The sequence below is a fragment of the Acinonyx jubatus genome, chromosome A1, assembly GCF_027475565.1.
Source record: "Acinonyx jubatus isolate Ajub_Pintada_27869175 chromosome A1, VMU_Ajub_asm_v1.0, whole genome shotgun sequence".
NCBI classification, from domain to species: Eukaryota; Metazoa; Chordata; class Mammalia; order Carnivora; family Felidae; genus Acinonyx; species Acinonyx jubatus.
Window position 1 is genome coordinate 56977478 of NC_069380.1, and position 26735 is coordinate 57004212.

At 34.1% G+C, this 26735-nt stretch overlaps 1 pseudogene; it reads right to left on the reverse strand.

Annotated features, from left to right (window-relative positions):
- Positions 1-15977: 15977 nt before the first annotated feature.
- LOC106969589 (PRELI domain-containing protein 2-like) lies at positions 15978-25053 on the reverse strand (annotated as a pseudogene).
- Between the last annotated feature and the right edge of the window lie 1682 nt (positions 25054-26735).

Below are 26735 nucleotides of genomic sequence, written 5' to 3' on the forward strand. Positions count from 1 at the left end.
AGAAAGACAAATACCATATGATCTCACCCATGTGGAATTTAAGAAACAAAACAAATGAGCAAAGGGGAAAAACAAGGGAGAGAGAAAAGGGGGGGGACTACAAAACAGACTCTTAACTACAGAGAACAAACTGATGGTTCCCAGAATGGAGGTGGGTGGGGGGGTGGGTTACACAGGCAATGGGGATTAAAGGGCACTTGTGATGAGTATGGAACTGTTGAATCACTACATTGTACACCTGAAATTCATATTACACTGTATGTTAACTAACTGAAATTTAAATAAAAACTTAAAAAATATCAGGTGTCTTATTTTTGTAAACCAGGTAATTCTGTTTTAGTTCCTCATTCTTTGAACTCCACTTATTTACTAAAGTATTTTTATAATCTCTTGCAAAAGAAAAAAAAGAACAGAAGCAGAATTAGTTCGCATCATATTGATGTATTAATTTCACACTTGACATGTGACAGTTTATTTGGTTTACTAATGGATACAAACAATAACATCAAAATGCAGAGTATAAAAATTATTGGCAATATTGGCCATTATTTATACTGAAAAGACGTGTTGTTTAGAAGTTTGGGGAAAAATCAATATCTTCCTTGGAATTCAGTGGAATACATTAAATCTCTTTTTGTTTATTTGGCAGTAAAAGTAAATTGCAGAATAAAGGAGAAAACCCTGCAGTCAAACACTAATCCACTTGCTATCTAAGCTTATACATATGCATATACACAAGCACACAAATCAGCCACACATGTAAGATATCTAATGATTTTCTGTTGCGTAAAGACTATACTCTTATTTAACTCATAGAACATTAGTACTGGGCAAACTAAACATTACATCATTGAAGCCTGTCTTTTTATTGCCAAGGTCATAGAGTGAAATGCTTAAAGTAAGAGTCAATTCGTCTTCCAAGTTTCCTTTTTGTTTCCTTTTTGTTATAACACTTTGTCCCATCTATCTAGAAACCCTAGAAAAAATATAGTAAAAGCACATTTCTAAAATCCCAAGATCATTTTAAGGGATAATTCCTTCTTTTACCTTCATGTTCCAGAAGCTTGTTATTCAATTTTTGATCCCCAACATATTAGAGGCTTTGCTAACGCCTCTTTCCGGTACTGAATCATCCAACACAAAAAAGTTTCTCTGTGTAGTGTATGAAAAAGTTAGAATGAGTTTGGAAACTTAAATGCACTTGATGAGAGTGGTAGTAATTTAATATTTTTATTATAGACAAATATATCTAAAAGATTTTTATTTCCTATCTCTATTCCTAGACTAGAAACTACCAGTACAAATTGCTGAATCATATAGTATAGTATAGGAAAGCCAATGATAAACAAGCTCAGGCTCTATCCTAGAGTATTATACTTTAAAAAGGCTGATATAACTCCATAAGACTTTTACATTTTTCCATGATATATTTTGAAGTTAAGAAACTTAACTTTGTTATATGAGCTCCATTTTCTTTTCTTATTTTTAAAGGTTTTTATTTATTTAAATAATCTCTACACCCCATGTGGGACTTGAATTCATGACCCCAAGATCAAGAGTCTCATGTTTCTCTGAATTAGACAGCCAGGCACCCAGATGAGTTCTATTTTCAATCATTTCGTGATCCATTATTCATTCACTCATTAGTCTATTCAACACATATTTTTGAGTACCTGCAGTGTACTTGAACTTTGATGGGTTATTTTATGTATTGGATAAAACAGCTGAACTCTTGCCAACTGAGGATTCTGTTTCTAAGTCTTAGAGACTCAAACCTGCAGTTTTCATAACTGAACAAGACCTAAGTAAATCTTCAAATAAAATATCATTTTGGCTAATTTATTTAATTTTTTTCCAAAGGAGCATTCCATCTTGTGTAGACAGGTAGTTAAGTGAGTCTGATTTTCAAGTTATTGTACTACTTGAGGGGACACAGAGTGGAGAAATTAGAAATGAAGGCTCTGGGTCCAAATCTGCCTGCCTTCAAATTCCAGGTCTGCCATGCACTAGTTGTGTGACCTTGACCAAGTTATCTACTTCTTCATTCTTAGTTGCCAATATGAGGATTAACATCATCATATTGAGTTAACTGATATAAAGACAGAGAAGAACTTGGCACATGTTACATGCTATTGCTAGCATAAAAGTTTTCCTTAAATAGAATTGTAATTACAGTTACAATTTAGGCAGGGCAGGAGATAATGCTGGGCATTAAGGTAGAAGCCAGATGACTTAGAATATAAAAATAAAGTTATTTGACTATTGGACATATGAGGTACTTTAATTTGTAGTATTTCATAGATAGAACGGTTTGATCTAGTAAACTTATAGCTGTATGGGAACTTTTTTAGAGGGAAGCACATTATAGACAGAGTAGTCAAAAGACTTTACAAATATAATCAAATATAAAATTCATGAGTTTGAATAAAAATAACAAAATTATAATTGAAATACAGTGACAATCTTTGAGCCAGGCAGTTTTACTGACAACTTTATAGAGCCACTGAATCTATCTTATGTGGTATGGATTATTGTTATTTCCCATTATAAAAGAAGGATTGTATTTGTTAGGGTCCATCAGATAAAAAGAACCAATGGGAGATATCTATGTATGTATGTATTTGTCTATCATCATCTTGCTATTCTTTATCTGTCTTTTTATCTATCTGTATACTATCTAGCCATCAAGAGATTGTAAGAAATTAGATTACATGATTATGGAGGCTGAGAAGTTCAAGATCTTCAGTTAAGAGACTAGAGACCCAGGAGAGCAGATGATATAGTTCCATGTGAAAGCCAGTAGGTTTGGACTCAGAAAGAGGCAGTTTCAGTTCTAGTCTAATGGCAGGAAAAAAAAAGTCTCAAACTGAGACAGAGAAACAAATGTGATTCCATAACATATATATATATATATATATATATATATATATATATATATATATATACATAAAATATATATATAAATACATTATATATACATTCTTTCTTTGTTTCTTTTCCAGTTTCTATTCTTGCTAGGACTTGAACTTCCACCTTCCACATGCCTTAATGTATGTCATCCTTGTAAAGGTCAAGGAGTTAATTTCTTTGGAGTCTTCCAGCACAATAGATAACATCTAAGGAGTAACCAGCATGGTCATTATAAATGTTCTCCAATGGGGCGCCTGGGTGGCTCAGTTGGTTAAGCGGCCGACTTCGGCTCAAGTCATGATCTCACGGTCCATGAGTTCGAGCCCTGCGTCGGGCTCTGTGCTGACAGCTCGGAGCCTGGAGCCTGTTTCGGATTCTGTGTCTCCCTCTCTCTGACCCTCCCCTGTTCATGCTCTGTCTCTCTCTGTCTTAGAAATAAAATAAATGTTAAAAAAATTTAAAAAAAATAAATAAATGTTCTCCAAGACCACTTACTCCAAATACTTTGAAGCCAAGATCCCTGGCTCCAGAGCATAAGTGATTTATAGAGGACATCTGAACATTTGTCCTTGTTTGACTAGTTCCTGAATTCCTGAGTGGACATATACACCAGACTACTATCCTCAGTAAAAACTCCAGACCCTCACATATAGAAGAGACATGCCCTCTTCCTTTCCATGTTTCCTGGGCTCTCCACCCCTATCTCTTTTATATATATATATATATATATATATATATATATATATATATATATATACACATACATACATATATATATACATATAAACTCTGCTTTCACCTGCTGCTGGCTCATATTTGATTTCCATCTTGCCTGAAGCCAGGGACTCTCTGGGTTGGTCCTGCAGGAACACCCCCGCCATCAGACTGGCCTGCCTACATCAAAGTTAGAGCCAGTCATGCAGTCAAGAAGAATACATTCTCTGTTCACTCACTGTATTTGTTCTATTCAGCCCTTCAGCTCTTTAGATAAAGCCCACCCAATTTAGGAAGGGCAATGTGTTTTACTCAGTCTGCCAATTCACTTGTTGCTCCCATCCAGAAGCACCCTCACAGATACACAGAATAATGTTTGACTAAATATCTGGACACCCCATGGCCCAGTCAGTTTGGCCCATAAAATTAACTATTACAGGGATGTTTAGGAGCTTGTCTAATATACTACAGTCTTTAAGTGGTAGAGCTCAATTTTATACTCAAGTCTTTTTAATTTGATAGCTAGCTTTCTCAGCCTTTATAATTATTAATTTATATAAAATAAGATAGTAAATATTTTTGGATTGATTTATTTCATGTGCTAATAAAAATGAAGATACAGTCAAAGATAAATTATGGTTCCTCAGTCAATAATTGTAGGATTAGGTCGCAGAAACAGACTGAGTTAGCACAACACTGAAAGAGATGATTCATTCACCCTGGCATATAGTAATTCTTAGCTAACTGTTGTATCCCCAGAAAAGGATGTCAAGCATACAGTCAAATATTCATCTGTAAAGCAGTCAGAGCGGTGAGAGCAAAAAACCAGAGATTATAAATTTAAGATGCAAAAATAAAAATGAAACGAAATTGTCAAAGAAGCACCAGGATAATGAGAGCAAACAAGGAGGGTACAAGCAAGGGGCTGGAGTTCTGCAGCATTGATGAAACTGTAGAGTGATACAGTCATATAAGGATGGGACTGCTTTTCATTAAATTTAATACCTAGGAGGCTTTTAATTTCTTTACAGGGAATATTTTGAATTCAGGCTTGGAGAAAGAAATTAAATTGTTGGATCTTAAAATGCCAGTAGTGAATGAGAGCCAAGAAACTGGACTCAAAATATAGAATACATGTTCTGTAATTTGAATAAATGAAGGGGAAATAAAGTCTGAGAGTCAGTAGCATAAATAGAGACATTTGTTCTATATTGTTGTCTTTGTTGTTATTGAGATTGATACATACACAACAAATTGATAGAAGATGAGTATCTAATGAAGATAGGAATCTTTTCCTGGAGCAGTGTCCATGAGGAGATGGGTAATAAAATTATGGACAGCACATGCATCTGAAATAGGCTTGTAGACAAAGGGGATGACATCCCAAAACAGGTAAATTTCCATCTCTGGGTTCTATTCTCTTTCATGCTTCACATAATTATTGCTTCATAGATAAAATTTAATTCCCAAGAGGCTGTAAATCCTTCAGATTCTCATCCTTCTTCTCGCAGTGACATTGAATGTCTTGCCCAGAGCTTTGCTTGTGCTTTTGAGTTTCATTCAACTTTTGAGAAAATAGTGTCCCAACTTTCTAGGTAATTTTTTTTGAAAATTGCATCTATACACCCATATGTTCCCCATCTTAATATCATGCATTATCTGATTTTTTCTTGCTTTGTCTCTCAATGACAAAGAAAAAAAAATAATTGACTATTACTCAATGCTGTAAATAAAAATGTGACAGTGACCTTAGGCAGTCTAAAGATGATAAAGATAGACATTGAATGCATTCTCACTGGAAATATTTTTTAAAATTTTTTAACGTTTATTTATTATTGAGAGAGAGACACAGAGCATGAGCAGAGTAGGGGTAGAGAAACGAGGAGACATAGACTCTGAGGTAGGCTCCAGGCTCTGAGCTATCAGCACAGAGCCCAATGCGGGGCTCGAACTCACAAACAGTGAGATCATGACCTGAGCCGAAGTCGGTCGCTTAACCAACTGAGCCACCCAGGTGCCCCACTGGAAATATTTTTAAAATCGTTTCCAGTAAACAGAATGGCTAAGTATTCTTTCTCTTTTTCTTAACAAATGATTCCAGAAGACAAACCATATAACAAGCCTGGAATGTCTCAGATCAGTCCTAGAACTTCTTGCTAGGTCAACATTCAATTTAGTTAAGGTACTGAAACTTGTCTTAACAGATAAATCTTGATTTCTCAGAGATTTCACAAAAGATATCTTTTTGGAGACTGGAAGGTAAAAAGCAAAGCAGAAACTGTTTTGTAGCCCACATATATGTTGCTCACCTTCTGGATTAATTCAATGACATGAGGTAGTCACAACACTGGAGTGCCTTCACTTTCCTATGGATTCTCTCTTTGCTTCTCACACTTCTGGGTCCAGTGAGTGTGTTTATCAGCATGACAAAGAACTCAATTTCTATAGATTCCTCCCCAACAAGATCAGAGGCAACAAGCACTAATACAGATTTCAGAGTCCATTTTCATGGGAGTCCAGCTCAGGCTAATGGGCTCCAGCTTGATCTTGCATGATCTCCCCAGTTTTCTTTCTTGACTTGCCTGTCCTGTCTGTGTTTATTTCTAGCATCAGATTTACTTAGAAAAGCTCTAGGGGCTAACTTAATTAGCACCCAAAATTGCTTAAAGTTCAAATTCCTATAACCAAAAATAAATGAATGAATTAATTAATTAATTATGCATTTGAATATATATACAATAAAATATATCATGCTAATAGCTTTGCTTCTTTAACAAAACCTTGATTTATATATCCAGTTTTTATCTCTAGCATAAATTCTCCTCTGTAATCTACATGGTATGCAAACTGCCTGCTCCAATAAACACTTTAAATTTATCATACTTAAAATCTACCAAACTCAAAGCAAAACTTCTAAATTTCTCTCTAAAACTATTTCACATACATGCTCATGTCAATAAACAGATATTACAACCTCTTCAGTTGCTCAGGTTTGAGAACATCTTGGATATTGCTCTTTTTCTTACACTCACTCATGACCTCTCTAAGAAAATTTGAAGCTCATCCACTATTTATTTCACTTATATACTAAATAAACAACAGACTAATTAACATAATCTATGATTTCTTGACTACAGAAGGATCTTGCAAGTTCACTGTTACATTTTTAAAACTATAAGACATAATTGTTCTCTTCAGCAGCTTAAAATCGAATTGTGGAATAAAAGATCCAAATAACCACAGCAACAACTATAGATCTTTGGAAGGCTGATGATGAGCAAGTTTAATGAAAAATGAAGGAAAAGAGGAAAGAAGAGAAGGAAGAGGCAAAAGAAAAACAAAAAGGAGAAGAATCACATTTGGGCACATTGATATAGAGCTGAATGAAAATGGGCTAGAGGTTTAGAGGAGCATATTGTGGATTTTGAGCTAAATCTTGAAGAACAAATATAGCTTCGATAAAAAGAAAGACAGGGAAAAGGCATACCATTCTAAAGTGCTCAGAAAAAAAGTACAAGAATTGCAAGGACTGCCAAATGTTTTGGACAGTATGCAAGGTTAAATGATTAAGCTAACATAACCGTAAAATAAAGGTGCTAATAATAAACAGTTCAGGATGACCTCTACCTACCACCCCACTTATTATTAAATTGATATTATTTTATTTTATTTATTTGTATGATTATTTTTCTTATCTTTTTTCTTTTTCTTTCTTTTGTTTTTGTTTCTGTTTTTGTTTTGAGAGAGGACACAAGTAGGGGAGAAGGGCAAAGGAGAAAGAGAGAATCTTAAGCAGGCTCAACACTCAGCATGGAGCCCAATGTCAAGCTCATTCCCATGACCCTGGGATCATGACCTGAGCCAAAATCAAAAGTCAGGGACTCAAATGACTGATCCACCGAGGCCCCCCAAGTTGATGTTATTTTAGAAGCAATTATATATTAAAGGTCATTACATTCTTCATTTATCTTAAATGAGCTTCTATTGATCAGTGTATATATTTTTATTTTTAGCAGCACTGCTTTTCAGTATATAATGGGATATATTCATACTCTTAAGATAATGCTTACATTGATCATTTCAGATAGAGTCAATGTGATTTTTTGGTTGCTTTGATATATTTTATATGTTGGGGAAATGAATATTTAAACAAAATAGGAAAGATTTTGAAGTTTACAAATGAATGTACTAGGCCTTTGTAATCATATAAAGGATCAGCTAAACTGATAAATTGGCTGATAAAAATGTATTTATATGTAAAGTTGCTGATTTTTCAGAATATTCACAGAATTATTTTTAAAAATCTTAATAAAATGCAGAAACGCATACCTCTATAAATTAGAAAGCTGAATACAAATAGCAAGGTATTCAAACAAACTTCTTTCACACATATAGTTTCACTAATGCAAAGTTCACCTCACGAGTTTATAAAAAGATGCCTCGAGATTTCCTAAATCTTCTTTTGAAAAAAAATGAAAGCAAAGATTTGGGATGGTTGCATTGGAGGAAAAGGATCTTTAGGTAGAAGACTTCTGGGACATAACCTGTGTTTCCTATGGACAAATGAGGAATTTGTATTTTTATATTGACTTTATGATTCTAGATTTAATTAAATGCTTAGTTTTCAATCCAGGGCCAGCAAGGATTTTGATTTCTGTGTAAGGTTTGGAATCTGATTTAGTGCACCTTTACAAGTGCTGACTGAGTTGAGCTAGCAAAACTTTATATATTATGACTGAATGGACAGAGCCTCCCTGGCCTTGAGAAAGCTGGGCTTTCATAAAATATATGTTGTTAAAAATCCCTCAGAAATTATCTATTTTTGTATATATTTGTGAGAAATAATTACCAATTCAAAATTTGATTTGTGAACTTCTGCTTGACTAAAGTGATCAGTAATTATTATTTTTTACTTAAAAAAAAGTTTGCTCTTTTCAGTAAATCTATCTTTATAACAGGGATGGGGATGAGACAAGAAAGAAGATGTGCAATTTAACAATGATTTGTATTCAAATGAACTACAATTAATAAAAGAATTAGAAAAAGTCTTAATAATCCAAATAAAATGTCAGACTATAGCTCTTCTTGTTAGTAATGGGGGATGGTGAGAAGTAAGAAAAAAACTGACTAGTGAAAAATAATGATAGAAGACCTATACTCTTGAGTACTTATTATGTGCCAAACATTATGCATCATTTCTTATCATTTATTACATTCATCTTTAAATGCATATATAGATTGGGACCTCTAAGTCACTATGACAAGAATCTAGATAACAGTAGAGCTTAAATCTAAACCTCAATTTGTTTGGTGAAACCATAATATTCTGAAGGATACTCAATGAAGACATTAGAGGATGCTTAAGAGAAAATGGAAACAAAATATATTCTCAAAAAATTGGGCAATCAGAATCAAAACCATTAAAGAAAAACAAAAGAGCATCCCTCTTTATTCTGTCCCATGCAATATACTCACAACACATGTACTGGACTAAAGACCATTAAAATACTAAATTTATATTTTTGTATATAAAAATATTACACATATATAAAATGTATGAGTGTGCATGTGTGTATGAGAGAGAGAATTATGCCGATGGTATTATCAGTGTTCCAACATTTTTTAATCATTTAGAGTGAATTTAATAATATGATATTTGCAAAGTATCAACTGAAATCTTTAGTTTGTTTAGCATGTTTTCTGTTTCACTAGGCGGCTTTCTCTAAATGAGCAATTAATATGCTGTTTGCATATAGCTAAATGCATTCTTGTAAATCATCTCAACTAGGTACTTCATGCACAATGATGAAGCTTATAAGTGCAACTCAGACACTTCAAACAAAATACTTTGTTCCTTCTTATATTTATCATGTACTATGGGTTTCTTTTTTTTCCCTGCTATATCCCCAGTGATTTGACTGACATTTCAGACTTGCACAATTTAAAATTCCACTTTGGCAACAATGTAAAATTTGGGGAAATTAGGAGTTGAGTAATAGTCAGTTGAAGTAGTATTTTCCCCAATAAAAAATACTTACGAAATTTTTACTAGTGTTACTTAAATTCCTTAAATATATGTTTCTGAATTTTTACACAACTTTTAAAAGGGGAAAACATAAAATTGAACCTTGATACCTTTAGCTACAGTCAGACTTGTGACATGATATCACTATAGAATTACTTTAAGAAATCTGACAAAATAAATGGGGCGCCTGAGTGGCTCAGCGGGTTAAGCGTCTGACTTCGGCTCAGGTCATGAACTTGTGGTTCATGGGTTCAAGCCCCACATCAGGTTCTGTGCTGACAGCTCAGAGCCTGGAGCCTGCTTTGGATTCTGTGTTTTCCTCTCTCTCTGCCCCTCCCCCGTTCACTCTCTCTCTCTCTCTCTTTCTCTTTCATAAATAAAATAAACATTTAAAAAACTTAAAAAAAAAGAGAGAAATCTGACCAAAAAAATTGGCTTACACCTGGAGGTATCTGTGAAGGTCAATGTATCTGAGAGAAGCTAGGCCGTGACAATATCAGCAAATTTACTGAATATTTACAATGTTCTAGCTAGCTACCACACACTCTACATATTTAACTCATTTCACCTTTATTTTGGAAAGAAATGTAAGCAAAGATGAGTTTATAAATTCTTCAAACCAGTCACAAATTTACTAATTGTTCAGGATTGGATTAACATCTGACCTCTAATGGATGTATATGTATGTATATATGCTGCAGTAGTTGTCTTTCAATGGGAATACGGTGACCAGTTCTAAAAACACTATTATCCAGGTTGAAGATGGTACTACTTTCCTATTTCTTCACACTCCCCTACCATCACTCTTCTCAGTCCCTTCTTTCCTGATTTTATTTTGTCTTTTCAGTTCATTCTAGGTAGAGCAGCAATTAAAAATGTAGCACAGGGATACAATCTTCCAATTTCTGTTTTTAGAGTAACTGGAACTGTGAAAGTTTTCACTTTAATGAATACTTTAGTGGAAGTCATAATGGAAAGAAATAAAAACAAAAGTTCTATAAAGACACTGATTTCTACCAATAAAGAAAAATGTGGCAGGAAATAACAGGACATTGCCATTCTCTATATTGTCGATATCTAAACAGGGAGCAATGTTTAAGTAAAAACAAGGCCAGTCTTTGTCATGTGTTCAATATGTCAAACTGCCATTACCTTTAGGATTTTGAAGTTCAGACTGGTAACAACCTACTCTCTATTTAGGTAATTTAGTCCTTGTGAAAGGAAGATTGGCAGAAAGGGAAGAAAGTGAAGTGCTCTGTTTATCCAAAGAAAAATAGATCCTGGGCACTAAGTGCACAATCTTCTATCATGTTATCCTGACAAGACACTTTTCTTTATACATAGAAAGAATCATTTACAGGACAAAGGGTAATTGAGGTATTGACCTTAACCACTCCTTGATCTTAGAAACCTGTCCATTTGGTATACAATGCCAGGGAAGCCTCTGCTACCTTACTGTCCTTAAAAACAAAACAAAAACAAAACAAAACAAAACAAAAACAACTAAGTTCCCTCTAAATTGTCAAAGATTGAATGTCTGCACAATACAAAATAGATACTTAAAATAAATTCTGAACTAGTGATTATTGGCTTTTAACACATTTATCAGGTGTTAGGAATAAAGTAAAAGCAACACAGACTTGCTACTTATGAAGAAATTGCTTAAATCGTTATCAAGTGATCCCTAACCAATGCTTTCACTCTTGTTTTTTGATAAAGTAACCAAGAAAGTACAATTCTAGTGTCATGTGGAAGTCCCCAAACACAATTTAAAGATGGTAGGCTACTCTAATGCCATATACAATTTCATTTTCAACCCTGACTTGAAGGAACACCACTCTACAGTATTTGTTTGTTTGTTTGTTTGTTTGTTTATATTAGTCATAGAACCTTTATTTCAGAATGCCTACAGGACTGAGTTTCATAGCTATACGACTAATTTATAGCTCTAAATCACAATAACACTGAATCTAAAATACTTTATCCTGCACAAAAACGTGGCCTGAGAAATGTTCATTTGAATTTAATTTACTTATGTTTCGCTTTATGCAGCTGTACATATAAAAAACATTAACACAATTGAGGGATACAATGGCTTCTAGATCAAAAGAATTTTTGTAGTAACATCTCACCTTGAGGTGAAAGATTTGACAACTGTAGTTGAAAATCAGCAAGTTACAGGAAAATAACATCACCAAGTCAATACAGCAACATTCATCCATTTTACTGCTCTCAGAAAAGCCTATCAAAGCTTCATTGAAATCCTGTTTATTGTTACTGGACATATAGTATGCAATGACATGATTTCCCAACCCCATAAAGAATGAGAGGAAAGTTCCTAGAGGCAAGAGAGAGTAATGGCAGAGACAAAGGACAACAGGTAACAGTGAGTGGAAAGAAAAACTACAAAAACCACTGTAGATCTCAAAGAGCAGAGCTATTCAGTGTAGGGGCTTTAACAAACCCAAATAGGGCCTGGAAGAGTGAAAAACATAAATGATGAACTTAACTTTTTTTCACTATTTTTAGTAAAGTGTTTGCAAAAGCAGGGACATACATACTGAATTAAGATTTAGAATGTAAATGGTTAAAATAAAGCAAAAAAAAAAAAGGTGTTCAACTTAAAAGAACAACTTTGACTTGTCAACACCATGCACCCTATAATGTCTGACAAATGGAATATTACTACATATATACTGCTTATAAAATACACAAAGCAATTTATATAAAAACAATACAGCACCTTTTTAAACCACATATGATTGAAAGCATAAAAGCCCCTTCATGGTAAAAGCACCTTAATCACATAGGGATAGCTAAAGTCAGCTGATCTCTGCATAAGAACTTTATATTGTGTCTTGAGTGGTCAATTGTATTGATCAGTGGGCACAACTGCCTGCAAAAGCTTTTTACGTGATAGGAGACACAGAGGGCAAAATGCTGCCCCCAAATCAGTGTTTCTCAAAATGTGGTCTGTGGAACAGAACAACTGAATCTCCTGGTGAAATTGCTTTAAAATGTAGATCCCCAAGCCCAAATGAAGTTTCATGAATCAGAATCTAAGAGGGAGGGCCTGGGAACCTGCAGTTTAGCACATCTACCACGAAGATTTCTGGTACTAGTAAAAGTCTGGATCACTGTACAAAATAATTGCTTCAAAGCATAGGCCCAGCTGCCCAGTCAAGAGACTAGTCGCATCTGTGAATTAACCCCTTCCCACACTTGTTCCTAATATGCCCGGTAAGATGATACTCCTGATTTTGACATTTCTAATGTTTTATCACAGAAAAAGCGTTCTGACATACAATAAAAACAAACTCTAACAAGCTCTAATTCATTTTAAAAAGAGTATAAGGATTCTAAACCATATATATAACTCTTGAAGCAATGAATGCCTGCAGAGGGCTTAAAAAAAATACAGAAGATAAGTGTCTAAAGCAAGTCCAGAGGATTTATTGGGCATGAGAGAAAGATATATCTCAAAGCAGTCTTGAAGAGGCAGAATGTAGCTTACATCCAGAATGGGGAAATGCAAATCTATTAAAAATTGACTGGGATGTTTAGGCTGCCCTTAACACTCTTGAGACAGAAGCTGAAAACTACCAGCAAACATGTTTTGTTTGGCCGGCACAATGTTTTAAACAACTCTGAATTATTGCCAACATGTAAAAATTGGGATAATTCTTTTCTTTAAAAAAATCTTTTCTTTCAAAACTGAAAATTGGAATAACTAGAAAAACCAGCCACATGGCAACAGTGCGAGGGTCCTGGAAGCAGCTGTCCACCTTTTTACACAGGTGAATTTCCAGGGCCTCCCCAGTGGCCACCAGCCTGCCTGACACATCAGATCACCTGCCAGGTCCCCAAAGTCATTTGCATTGTCCACTCCAGCTTTAAGGAATTAAGGCAAAAATTCAGCCTCGTTGTGCTTCACTCTATTTCTAACAAAAATTCTTGCTACAAAGATCCTTTCGTACTTCAGACATGTTAAGAAAGAAATCAGATAATGTCTGCAAATCACCTAGAATTCACTCTAGTGTTCTCATTCCTAGCTACCCTCAGAACCACCTATGGAACTTTAAAAAATACGGATACCTGGGGGTGCCTAGGTGGTTCAGTCGGTTGGGTGTCCAACTTCTGGTAGGTCATGAATTCACAGTTCCTGGGTTTGAGCCCCACGTTGGACTTTGCACTGACAGCACAGAGCCTGCTTCGGATTCTCTGTCTTCCTCTCTCTTTGCCCCTCCCTTGCATGCACTCACTCACTCTCTCTCTCAAAAATAAATGAACACTAGAAGAAGAAAAAGAAGGAGAAGGAGGAGATGGAGAAGAAGATGAAGAAGAAGGAGAAGAAGGAGAAGGAGGAGAAGGAGGAGAAGGAGAAGGAGAAGGAGAAGGAGAAGGAGAAGGAGAAGGAGAAGAAGAAGAAGAAGAAGAAGAAGAAGAAGAAGAAGAAGAAGAAGAAGAAGAAGAAGAAGAAGAAGAAGAAGAAAATACACATGTCTGGAGGCCACCCCCAGAGATTCTGATGTATGCTCTGGGATGTACCCTGGGCAGCAGCAGTGCATAAAGCTCCCTAAATGGTTCCAATGAACACCCAAGGCTGAGAACTCCTAGCTTCAGAGGATGCAGGTTGTTGAGTGAGAAACATTAAGTTTATTTCAATGTCAACCTCCAAATACGGATTTCTAATCTCTCACCTCTGTGATAATATACATTGTCTCTTATTTTTTGAAATGGGCCATTATTCCAAAAGCCTACCAAATGCCATTTACAAACTGATAAAAGAAGTCAAAGTGTGTTTTGATTTCTACCATTCATTTCCCTCCAACACACCTGAGGAATGAAACACTAAGAAAATGAGAGGTTATCCTGAGACAAAACCCAAGCAGCACAAACAGCTCAAATACAGTAAGAAGAGGTTCACAGTGGCAGGCTTGTATAGAAAAAAACAAAATTGATTTGAAATTTATCACTGCACGAAGTGGAAATTTTTTCAAATAAAAAAAGAACAATTTCTGCAAGACTTTCCAGTAATGGCCTAATTTTTATCTTAAGTATATGAATTCCAAATTATTGCCTCTCGTCAAGTTTTCTGTTAAGTAGTGTGCATTTGTATTTTGGCTTCCAAACATGCGAATTGCAAACTACTGTCACCTAATTTGCAAAGTATTACTACCTTACATTTGAAAAGCACATTTTCAAAATGGTTTTACATAATAATGGCTTCTATGTACTAGACTTCCATGCAACAAGGAAAGTAGTAGATACTCTATATATACAATCTCAAATAAGTCAGACAACCCCACAAAGTTAATTTTGTAACCCCAAAAGTGTTTCTGTACAAAGAAAAGGAGCTTCAGAAGGATTGAAAATTCGAGATTATCGATCACTGAGCTAGTGGGTGGCAACACTTGGTCTGTCAAACTCCCAAACCTATGCTTTTCACACTAAACTCCCTTTCCTTGTTTAATCATCATGACACAGAACACCTGTGCCCTGGAATCCGCATTTGCCAGTGAAACACAGAGAGGTTCATGGTGCGCTCCACATCACACAATGCCAAAGTCACACCTGCCTTCCCACACTCTATTCCATGTTCTTTCAGAAGATCAAATCATGTGGTTGACATGTCACATTATAAAAGCTATACTAGTGGCAGGTAAGTAGTACCTATGGGTAGACTTCTAATGCTCCCCATTTCTGAGACTCAAACATTACTCCAAATGTGACTTAGCTTTGGGGCGCCTGGGTGGCTTGGTCGGTTAAGCGTCCGACTTCTGCTCAGGTCATGATCTCACGGTCCGTATGTTCGAGCCCCGTGTTGGGCTCTGTGCTGACAGCTCAGAGCCTGGAGCCTGTTTCAGATTCTGTGTCTCCCTCTCTCTCTGCTCCTCCCCTGTTCATGCTCTGTCTCTCTCTGTCTCAAAAATAAATAAACGTTAAAAAAAAATGTGACTTAGCTTCAACACAGGCCTGGTACATTCATTCTTTTCTGTTGTAGGTCACGTATGCATCAGGTATCCGGTTTAACTCCTTTATCCATCCTAGAATCTTCTCATGAATCCTATAAGCAATGATGCTGATGACATATGGGCACAAGCACCACTCGCCAGGCTTCCAGTCCTTGGCTTCCCTGACACCGTCACCAATCAATCAGCAGGACATCCTGAAGAATGGCAGATGTCACCTTCTTCTTCCTTTTTTTCCTTCATTTGTAATCATAAAAAGACTGTGTGATAAAAATCCAGTTAGAAGTCTCACGTCCATGAGTGCCTCTGTCTGCAGCATGCTCCCAGGGGAATATATCATTTGATGTCCATTTCATGTCCTCTTCTGTAAGCTGCTGGCACCATCCTTAAATTTGTATTTTGAAACCTGCATCAGTGATGGGTTGTGGCCAAGAAGTGATTCTGGAGCAAAAGTAGCACAATACAGCTCCCTGATGATTGGTTATTCAGGTAAGGGGGCACTACACTGTTCCTTTAGCAACATCTCCATCATTCTAATTCCCTTCTGGGCTCCTTGTCTTAAGAATGAGCTGGCAAAAGTTTCCAAAATGCAGTAGAGAAAGCCAGCCCCTGTGATTGAAATCCTGCCTCTTTAAACTAACTCTGTTCAATCTGGATTTTCCATAATTTCCCAGAAAACAGTCTTCCCTCATAGATGCATATTGCGTCCACGTAGGGCAGTGACTGCATGTAGCCATGCTTCTTTCCTGAGGATTGAGCTATGTTTCCTCTTGCAAATGGATACTAGGTACCTTTAAAATGCTCACTTTTCTTAAAATTTTTGGAACCACATTCTGACAGACTGCAATCTTCTTTCTATAGATGATTCCTTTTGACACATCTCTTTTTTCCTCCATAGTTTTATGGAGTTGACTTTTTCCCCCATGGGGTTAGAATACTTTATTTATACTCTATCTTCTCTTTATTTTTTTAATTAAAAAATTTTAATGTTTATTGATGAGAGAGAAAGAGAGCAAGTGCAGGAGGGGTAGAGAGAGACAAAGACACAGAATCCTAAGCAGGCTCCAGGCTCTGAACTGTCAGCACAGAGCTGGACGCAGGGCTCGAACCCATGAACCACGAGATCATGACCTGAGTAGAAGTGGGTCGCTTAACTTACTGAGCCACCCAGATGTCCCTCTTTCTTCTCTTTATTACTCCAAGGTAGTAAAGATTTCTGCAGACTACTTCTCTTGGACAACTAGAAGTTCTCTGTCCCCCTGTCTGATGTCAGAGCTCATGCTCTTCCCGTTTGCACCATTCTGCTTCATGTTGTACCTAATCTTTTTTCAGAGGAAGCTGATGACCCCCACTCAAAATCTGGTGCATGTCCACCCTGACCCACATCCCCAGGTGCTGGACATCAGGCTCTGCCCTCCAGCCACAGAAGACCACACCTACCCTGCCAAAGGGGCCTGCCCCCCCACCACCCCACCCCCCTGCCAACACTCTACAGTATTTAAATTAGATCTCTCTGGGCACCTGGTTGGCTCTGTCAGTTAAGACTCCAACTTTTGATTTCAGCTCAAGTCATGATCTCATGGTTGGTGGGGGTTGAGCCCTGGGTTAGGCTGTGTGTTGACAGTGTGGAGCCTGCTTGTTTTTTTCTCTCTCCCTCTCTCTCTGCCCCTCCCCCGCCTGCTCTCTTAGTCTCCCCCTCTCTCTCAAGTAAATAAACATTACAAAACTGGATTTCTCCATCATTAAATATCCATTATACTAGAAGGAATGAAAACATATGTATTTATTATTTAAATATTAGACACAATGTCCGTTTCAAAAAGCATGGATTTAAGTTTGACTTAATAGCTTGAGAGCTTTCTTTAAAAAATCAGAAGAGAAAGCTATTTATAACAAAGATAGCATTCTGAGACCTTAATTATTTATGTAATATTTAAAAGATCAAATAAACTGTGTGTGGGGGGAAGTGTAGGTGTGGGGAGGGCTGGGGAAAGTGATTAATACAAATGTAGTTGTGGCTAACATAAATAAAATGGCAATGGAAAACTAATAAGTGAGCTTTTACACCATGTGCTAAGAACTTGAATGGAATTTTATATAGTTCTTCTTGTTTTTTTTTAAATTTTTATTTTAAATCTTCACAGAAGACCAATTGGAGACTGTGTATTATCTGACTTTTATTAATGAGAAATCTGAGTCTGAAAGATTTATTTTCACACATTATAGATCACTGAAATTAAAAACAAGAGACTCTCACTTATAAGCCTGTATTCTTTCTATGGGTCATGTATTATTGTCTATTTCATGTCTATTTCTTTCATACCACTACCTCAGTCATATCCCTACATCATTGTTTCATTGGTCCAAATCGTTGAAATAATATACTGTTAAGAAAATCCATGAGGTATTTCAATGTCACAATTTATCTCAATGTAAAATGGAAATAATTATCCAAAACCTGTTAATAGCATGTCTCTTCTACAATAACTGAGATAATAGCATGAGAAAGTGTAAGTATTTTAGAAATTCTAAGATGATAGAAAGTGCAAGATGTCATATGTAAATTGTTTGTATTCATCTATTGTAATATTTGAAATTGTTTTTATTCTTTAACAGAATTATACAAATGAATGTTATCTGACTTATGTTCCTGATTCATATTCATTTAACTCTTCTTTGGATAAGACATTGCTCACAACATAATAATCATAAATATAAGGCATAAAAGAGAAAATGGTTATCTTGTATTATCAACACATACTAAACACTTTAAATCTATTGTTAGAATATATGTCTTTAACTTGCATGCCACCATGTCAAAATCAGAGTAAAGGTCATGACTTTTTCTGTCTTTTCCCATTATAAAAATATGAATATTTTTAGGCATGATAATTCTCTTTATTGTTAGGCTTCTGTGCTATTGGATACCATGAAGAACATTTTAAATCTTATTTTTGCAAAGCATAAAACTCAAACATGCTTTTGTTGATAGTATTTCTTACTGTACAAGGAAAAGTAGCATATTTCAGGTAGAATTTTAACGTTTTTGGCTTCCCAGCTTCTCACACACATTTTGACTTGTATTTCACTGGCCCAACAATTATTTTGAATATTTATGAATCCCATTTTCTTGCTTCCCAATTTTTGATTTATGTTCTGAATAGTTGTAGTAATCATATAATAATAATAAAGTACAGGGTTGTTTTGGGTTGCTTTATACCCATTATTTTTTGGGTGGGTAGAGGAGATGTGTGATATCAGACAATGAAGATTGTTTTATTATGACTGTATTCTTACCTGCTTAAATTTAAAGTTTGTTCCTGTGTTTAGAGATAGAAAACAAAAAACAAAACAAAACAAAACTTAATGGAAAGATGTTGGTGAAAGCTGGTAACTTATGGAGCTAATATGGCAAGGGTATCTTGGTGTAAACTTTTATATGCAGGGCTACAATGATAACATTTTGCAGAGTATCAGAGATAAGGCCATTTTTACTAACTTTCCATAGAAGTTATCAATGTTTTGATTCCAAGAATACATAGAAATTTTTGTATCATCAGTAAAAGTAGACTGTACATGGATGCTATTATGTCAATAACAGTGGCACCATGAAGTCTTCCCAAATAAGTGACAGGGTTTGTTTTGTGTTTTGGTTTTTTGTTTGTTTGTTTGTTTGTTTGTTTTTTGTTTTCTTTTGTGAGCATACATGAGACACTTCATTGTGAATTCTCATAAGAATGGGAAGGACACATTAAGGAATGTCTAATTTCCAACAATAAATTTCCTGAGGCCACCATAATTTAGGCACAAAAAGGACAGGTAATATGGCTTTGCTTTGTGATCAAAAGCTTGGGGCATTCTAGTTAAAATGTTAATAGTAGTAATTACAACAATAATGAAAGAAATCATTGAGACTGTATTCTCAGGATTCAACATATAGTTTCTGTTTTCCAACTTGACATTAATCATATGATATATATGATATGGCTATTACTATCACTGTTTTACAGATGAAGAATTTGAAATTCAAAGATGTTAAATAACTTTTCCAAGGTCACATAACAACTAAATAGTAGTCAAGACTGAAATCAATTGCTCTTACTCTAACCGTGCTATCAATCAGCATTGCTGGGTTCATTTGGTGCATTTTAACACATGAGAAGTACTTGTTTTGTACATCAGTAAATACAGACTAAAACAACTGGCAAAACTGAAAAGATGGAGTCTGAAACTGGAATAAAGTAGAATATTACAATAAGAATACTTGTAAAGGTAAAAAATTAAGAAATTATTTTTACTTGAAGATCTAATCAGTTTATATCTTGTTATCCAGAACTCTATCATATGCCTACTTATATATGACAAGAAGTTCAGAAATGCGCTTCATTCCATGTACCCAAACGGGCAGCTAGACTCTCCACCATGTATAGTACAACTGAAAAGTGGACAGGGGAGAGATAGATAGATAATAGATGATTGAGAGATACTGGTAGATGCAGGAGCTATTTAATATTAACACTTAATTAAAATATATATTTAAGATAAATCTCAATAAGAAGTAAAGCAAAAAATTTCATATTATTTTTCTCATGTTAAATTGCACATTTTCTATTTTGTTGTTGTTGTTGGCTTCTTAAATTGCCACTTACTTGTTTAGATTATTCACAATTGGCTAAAGTTTAAGGACTAGTATTTCATAAATTGTTGGGGAGAAGATGACCAGCTTTGTCAATAAGGGAATTTGACACTGTGTATCAAAAACATAAATTATTCTGTACAGAATACAATCTCTACAGGGACAGGAAACCTGGCAGTAAGTGCCAGTGTTCTGAGATGAATGCCAGGCCCCATACAGACATGCACCAAATATTGTTTGAATGAATGAGTTAAATACCTCTAATTCTAGTAATTCTGATACCAGAAAAGCATTTTAAGGAATAAAACAGCTTAGCATTAAACATATGTAAAAGAGTGCTAAATTTGACCTTCTTTCCAAAACTAAAAATGGAAACAATATACATATCCCAAAACATCAGACTGCTTGATTAAATTACATTGTGTTCATACAATAGGATAGTAGAGATTTATTTTAAAAAAGCAATAATTATGAATATAGTAAAACTTTGGTTGGGGAGAATAAATCGTTCTGGAAACGTGCTTGTAAGTCAAAGCACTTGTGTATCAAACTGAATTTCAAGAACCATTGGCTCAGTTGTGATCATGTGACATTTGGTGTCAGGTACTACTTATATTGCAAGACATCTCTCATTTATCGAGTTAAAATTTATTAGAAAGGTTTGCTGTTCTTGCGGAACACTTGCGGAACAAGTTACCCACAATTTTTACTGTACATGGAGAAATATTTACTGTATAGGGAGATGTTTATGCTAAATGAAACAGCAGTTGCTAAATATACATAATATGAGATAGAGTGGTAACAGCACACCATTTTACTGCTACTCTATAAAGCAAATGTATAATGGATGTTAAATAGTACTCTCAGGTTAATTTCATCTTTACAACAGATAAATTTAATCTTAGACATCTTCAGACTTATGAGGTCACTATTACTAATAAATTGTTAATTATTTTAAGTCTTACATCAGCCCTATGAGATCTGTACCATTTAATTCCCGTAGAAACTGAAACCCAGAAAGCTTATTGACCTTGTTCTAGAATACACATTAAAGACTAGCAAAGAGAGGGTTTGAAACCAGGGAATCAAGCTCCTGAGCTATTCATCTTAAACCTTCTATTCTATGCCTGAAGCCATATGCATTATAATTTATTTAGGTTTTACCTTGTGTGTTGGGTTATAGTAATATTTGTTTATAATATTACAATAATATATACAATACTATAATATTCTTATAGTGAATACACACTACTTTTATAACCAGAAAGCTTAAATAGGAAGTGAAAATTTTTTTAAAAGGAATAAGGTAATACAAAGGCATTTGGAGTAGAAGACAAATAGTTTGCACAGCAAATTACAAATGTCAAGGAATCAATGCAGTTAGTAACATTATTAGAGTCTGAGGCTGACTGTGGTATAGTATTGGGGCATTATGTCAAAAAGCTGTGGAGAAACATGAGAGGGGCCATTGCTACTTTTTTGAGCTCTAATTCTGTGGTTAATGTTTCAAGTTGTGATTTCCCTGACTCTTATGTGTTTTCTCCTTTCCATGGTCTAGTAAGTACCAACTGACAGGATCAGAACTTAATAGATTGTTTGATTTTAGTGTAATTTAAAAAATAAAATGCATTTTTTATTCATGGATAAAATATTAAAAATTCCCTGACTTTAAAAAAATAGAGAAAAAGTTGAGAAACATATTTATTATGTCCACTGAAATTTTATTTAAAAGCTATGTCACCAGAATGCAAAACCATTTGATTGAATGTCCCTAGCACTCTCTTAATTCAATAAAAAAAATCATATTAAATGTTCTTTATATTTTATATTTCTCTATTTGTCATTATATTATGCTGAATTTTATTTTTAAAGATGCTCCTTATATAAAAAAATTAACAAATTTTCTATAAAAATATTGCATATCAAAGTTAAAAATCTAAAGAACATTTATCAATGTTTCTGTTAAAAACAAATTCATTTTCAACAATAATATTTTTTGATGAGTCATTTTGCAACCCAACTCATGTCTTGTTAATATTACATTCTTATTTTGAAATCAAATCTGTATAAGACTATACTATATTTGGAATAAAATGCCTATGATTAAAAAAAGAATCAGTGGTTCTGAAATTAGAATACTATTTGTATTTTTTCCGTGGACATAGAATGACTTTATTTGAAGTTCTTTCTAAATGCAGTGTACAGAATTGTCTTTATATTTCAAAATAATTTAAATGACAGTAAAGCAAAATCCTTTTAATCTGTAACTTAAATAATGTCTAGAGTTCACAGTGGATATAACAGAAAGTCAAGATATCTTGACAATTGAAAAGGACATTTTCAGTTTTCAGTTAGTTCTATACATATCTATAATATATATATATATATATATATGCATATATATATGCTTATGTTACAGACATATATATGTGTGTATATGTCATACACACATATACATATGTTCTCATATATTAATACACACATATATGAATGAAACCTGAAAATATACCTACATATATTATATATATTTATCCAAAAGATCTGTAAAGTCCCTGTAAATGTTATAGTTACTCCTTCAATGCAACGAAAAGGAAGAAAAGCCATTCTCAGCTATGAAGTGGTTGAAAAGAGCACCTTGTCCAAATCTCAGTGGGGGAGTGTGAAATTCTTTAATATCTAAAGTGTGCAATATCAGAGCAGCATCAGATCAGGACAAATCAGATCTTAGTAACTGAGAACATAGAAGGAGAGTGTCTTTACACTCTAAAATTTATCAACATGAACATCAGAAAGATTTAAAATTAAAGGAGGGATTCATATTCTGTTGTGGAGACAGAGAATAACCTAGAACCAACATAGTAGAGAAATAAATATGCCTTTCAAGAAAAAAAAAAATCAGAGCTGTCCTATAGCCATGCAGGGCTAAAATTTCATATGAGCTCATGTTAGAGGATTTGCATTGTGATCACAGTTTATTAAATTTAAATTTTTATGTAAATAGTCATATGATAAAATAAATACCATAAATTAATACAACATAATTATTTTGCCCATTTATTACTTAAAATGTATTTAATTGTTTACAATCCGTTACAATAGTAATTCCTTTTTTGAACATTCTTATATATTGATCTCTGTTAACAAGTGCAAGTACCAATCTTTTTGATCCTAGCCCATCTGTATAATTTTAAAAATGATTAAAAATCTCCTCAAATATTTTATATGGTCTATATTTATCAATACTCTTAGAAATTAAAATTAAGATATTTCAAAATACTTGCTTATCAATTTACTTAATAATAATAACAATTATAATAAGATACTATTGTATGTTAATGCATTTTATTGAAAATAATATTATCCTAAATAAGTAATTAGAAGAATACCATTGGTTTACACCTTAACAGAAAAGATCTGGACTATCATTTCTATTCTTGCATTCAGTCTCTTGCAATAAGTTTTTCTGCTTGAAGAATAGAAGGAAAAGTTGGCCTCACACAAAAATTATGTTGGAAAAAAATAGAAGTATTTTAGTAGTCTTTTTCAGGTAATTGTAGCTATTTTTGATACTATATTCCATCTTGACCAGTGGTAGTTTCTTAAAAATTAATCATAATGTAGAATCTGAATCCATATCAATGAATCTTTTACACTTTTGTATTGTAATATTAGTTAGTTTACCTTTGAATGGGTATTTTACCCTTATTTGATTTTGTATCATATTTATTCAATGAATTCTACAGATCTTCCTAATATTGACACATTTTATTTTTCATATTAAAAAATTGGAATTAATAATATCTCCATCTTACTATCAGAGAAACTTGAAATGTTCGAAAGGTACTACAAGTTTCTGCAATTCTAATACTTGCTTGAAACTGACATTTTTTAAACTGTGTATAATGATGAAGAAAGATCACTATTGGTATCGTTTGGTGTGTATATCTTGATAAGAAACCAGAAGTGTTACTTACTATCATTTCTGCATCAAAAGTGCAAACATCAATAAAATTATTTCAATATAAAAAAATGACGGTGCAAAAGGGTTTTTCAGCACTTTGCATATTTCAGTAATATTGGTATTTTTTTTGCCAAGCATTTCCATAAATTATCTTTTATGATGGTTAGTTTGCACTTATTCTCAACTGATGTCGGCAAAAAGTTAAGTATAGTCACATCTGTATGTGCATTTGTAAGTCAAAAGTACAACCTGAAGACAAGATGCTAACTCAGTCTTCATGTTTTCAGCTAAAAACTTTGTTTCACTGAAGTTTTAAGATTTACTCTATCATTTAAAAGTATATTGGCAAGACTTTTTTTACTAGCTTTTCATCTGGCAGGCATTTACTAATGTCAACTACACAAGGCCTTTTCAATTTCCCAGCCATCATGTACCCTTATCCAACCAATGAAATACAAAGATTTACCCTGTGAGAGACTCCATGACTTTTTCAAATGACTTTCAGCTCTAGAAAAGATCATCATGCTTACCTTTAAAAGATTCAAGTATTTTTTTCCTTTAAACTCAGAGTGATTGGTTTCAAAATGATGCCATATTTTAAATGGCACATAATACTATTTAAAATGTCTGTGGTATAAGAAACAATGAGTCAAATGATTAACATAAAGCTGAGAGATAGATGGTCTTTGTCATATTTTCCTTTCTTAGTTACAGCTGACCCAGTTTATTTGGACTAGCTTCCTTGTTCATGAGTCAGAATACTCACTGAAATGTCAAACTCATCTTTTTCAGCAGCTATAATCATAGATGGTAAAGCTGTGGGTTGAGAAAACATGTTGACTGTCCCTTTTTAGGCCAACATTCCAGCATTAACCAAAGAAAAATATATTGTAAATACATTTTATTTTATTTTAGAGACAAAATATTTTATTCTAAAATATCTGTTTCAAATGAAATTTAAGCATTTGGAAAGTTTTTTTAAATTTTTTTTTAACATTTATTTATTTTTGAGAGACAGAGATAGAGTGCAAGAGGGGGAGGGGCAGAGAGAGAGGGAGACACAGAATCTGAAGAAATCTCCAGGCTCTGAGTTGTCAGCACAGAACCCCACGTGGGGCTCAAACCCACAAATAGTGAGATCATGACCTGAGCCAAAGTCAGACGCTCAACTGACTGAGCCATCCAGGCACCCCTGGAAAGGTTTTTAAGCAACGTTTAAAACAAAAAGATAAGTGAAAAACAAGAATCTGAAGTGTATTTAGCTGTGTTTCCACATATTTACATTTACAATGATTATTCTAATATCTGGAGGAGTTTCTAGCATTTGCTATCTGCATTCTTTGTTTTGCCCTTTTTCTGATTTACAGTTTACTCTTTCTATATTGTCTTCTTTTTGAATTATTGAGATCTTCTGTTGTTACTTTGTCTTCCCTCTGATTCATTGGTTATTTGCTCTTATATGCTGCAAAGATTTCCTTAGATATTTGAAAAGATTCCTTGGAATTTCTAGCATATACTCACAAAAGGCTTTTATTTAAAAGCAAAGTGACGGTTTTACAAGAGGAATAGAGTGCTGGCAAGCACTGAGGACTAAGACCGAGAATTGTAGAAGCTCTCAGGAAACTACAGTCCCTTGGTTACTTGATACAGCTAAGTTCATCAAAGCAGTTAGGCCTGCAGCAAACCATTAGTAATGAAACAGATCACCACGGGATATTTGAACCTTGAACACCAAAACAAAGATCCTGAGGCCCGTATCTTAGCAAATAGTTAAAAGCTGGACCCCCAGACATCCTCAGGGATGAAGACAAAACTTTATCAGTCCATTCTGTAAATCAACTCTATATTTGCATATGCCTTGTTCTAATTCTTTAATAGTTAATCTACTTTATCCTTCCTATCTAATTTAATAGCATGCAAACTTAATATTATTATTCTCCCCTTGAAAAAACATTTTCCTTTTTTTATTATAGCCTTTTCCCCCATGGATTTGACACAATCATTGTTCTTTTATTTGGTCATAGTAATTACAATTTCATTTTAAGTCATATTAAGTCAAATATTTCTACAGTATATTTTCCACAGTACGTTATAGTTAGCAATTTTCAAAAAATCATTCTTGTTGACTTTCATTATTCCTTTTTTAATAAAATTTTTTTTCAGAAAATGCTGAAAATAAAACCTAAGTAAGATGAGTCCACACTACCAGTTTCACTAATTACTTTTGTTACAATAAAAATTTAAAAGTATTTCTAAAGATATATGGCTGGATAAGACCTCTTCTACTCTATTATAGGATATATTTATTATCTTATTAAAGTGTGGATATAAAAAGCCATAGTGCCCTCTGACATTTCTTCTATAAGTGTGTGTTGTTAGGTTATGACTTGTAAAGAAAAACATTCATTTTATGCTCAATGTCAAGTATATTAAACTGGCATTCAAAGACTGAAATATTTCTATTTTCCTACTTGTGAGTTTACTTAGATATCTACATTCAGGCTTGAAGTTTTTGAT